At 35.0% G+C, this 1,705-nt stretch overlaps 1 non-coding gene across 1 annotated transcript; it reads right to left on the bottom strand.

Annotated features, from left to right (window-relative positions):
- Positions 1-1,396: 1,396 nt before the first annotated feature.
- LOC112580736 lies at positions 1,397-1,503 on the bottom strand. Its single transcript, XR_003105074.3, has one exon. It is a non-coding gene; the product is annotated as a U6 spliceosomal RNA (small nuclear RNA).
- Positions 1,504-1,705: the final 202 nt, after the last annotated feature.

Raw genomic sequence — 1,705 nt, 5'->3', positions numbered from 1 at the left:
TTTGTTTAAGACTGGGAATTCTTTCAGCAGATTATCTGAGTCTTCAGCTTTTACCATTAGCAAAAAATTGGCATGTGTGTTAAAAAGATGAATAAATTACATTCTGATTTCAAGAGTTACTATTTTTTTAATTTCTTTTTAGACATCAATTTAATCTAATAGACTTACTTACAGGCATATTATTCCATAGGCATTCTAATTTTGCTGAGATAAACAATACTATAGTAAGATACAGATCATGCATTAAAAGAGTACATTGTTCACTGTGAATAACACACATGAAATGCAAATAAACAGTGATAAAAACAATACTAGAAATATATGCAATATTTAGTAGGAACTTGGGAGGGAAGGTGAATTTATTAGTTACTTTTACTAGTTCATTTATTCCTCATTTGTTTAAAAATGGATTTAAAGTGGTCTGAAACAAGATGAAATAAAAGGCAACACAAATAATGAAGTGGATTTGGAGGGGAAAAAAAGTTTTAATGGTTAATTTGAAGTCAACAGCAAATGGCTATACAGAATAGTATAGCTAAGATCTAGAAAACTCTAGAACAAGCCACCAGTTGGCCTTTCTGCTTTCTGAAGAGGATAGAAAAATGAGAAAATTAATAACATTATTCATATTACGTCCAAAGAAAATGAAAACAAAGCTACTCTTGGTGCCAAAACTAAAGTGTTTTTCCTCACAGATACTGAAACAACAGTATACCACTCTTAACACACCTGTATACTAAATGGATTTCATGGCTGACTTTCTTACAGTGGCTTTAAGCATGGGTCAATGATGACATAATGGCCAATTACATTTAATAAAAGCAGTTTTACAAGAGAATAAACCATATGGTCCAGATGTATGAAGATCTGCTTGTGTGGCTCATTCCAAGGATGAATTGTTTTGGATCTATAGAAACACATGGATTGTATTTCACTCAGGCAATCTTTCACAAATTTATATTGTCTGACCATATATTTGAATATTAAACTGCAGTGAGTTCAAGATTAGCCTTCTTGACATTCACTTAGGTGCAGCTATTTTAATATACTGATTAAACAACAGAAATGCATAACTCATCCTGGGAATGGGAAGGGTACGGAGAAAAGCAGACTGGAATTTCAGTTATTTTTTTTTTAATTTTGGCAAAATACACATAAGATGAAGTTTACCTCCTTAACTAATTTTAAGCACACAGTTGAGTGGCAGTAGGTACATGCGCACTGTGGGGCTGCCATTACCATCATCCCTCCACAGAATGTTTCACTTTGCAAAACTGGTATTTCACCTACTAAACAATAACTACCCTCTCCTCCTCCAACCTAACCACTTTTCTACTCTCTGTCTTCATGATTTTGACAACTGCATGTATCTCCTATGAGTGGAATCACACAGTATGAAAACACAGAACTCTTCACAGATTTGCATGCCATCTTTGTCTGGGGGCCTTGCTCATCTCCTCTGTGTGGTTCTAATATTACTCTTTGTGCTGGTGAAGTGAGCACGTTAGCTGGTGTTTGAAAGGAGAACAGAAACTCATCAGACTTAACACGGGGATAACAACTCATATATGAAAGTGGAGTACCTAAAATTGTTTTCTGTGTTGTTGAAGACTGAGCTAAGGAGGGAGGCTGAAAAAGATGAGGCTAAAGAGATAGGAAGGAACAAGAAGCCATAGGACATTCTAAGCCCCTTTTAAGAGCTTGA

Source organism: Bubalus bubalis, chromosome 19 (assembly GCF_019923935.1).
Source record: "Bubalus bubalis isolate 160015118507 breed Murrah chromosome 19, NDDB_SH_1, whole genome shotgun sequence".
NCBI classification, from domain to species: Eukaryota; Metazoa; Chordata; class Mammalia; order Artiodactyla; family Bovidae; genus Bubalus; species Bubalus bubalis.
Note: the sequence above shows the minus strand (reverse complement) of the source record. Positions and strands in the feature narration are given on the sequence as shown.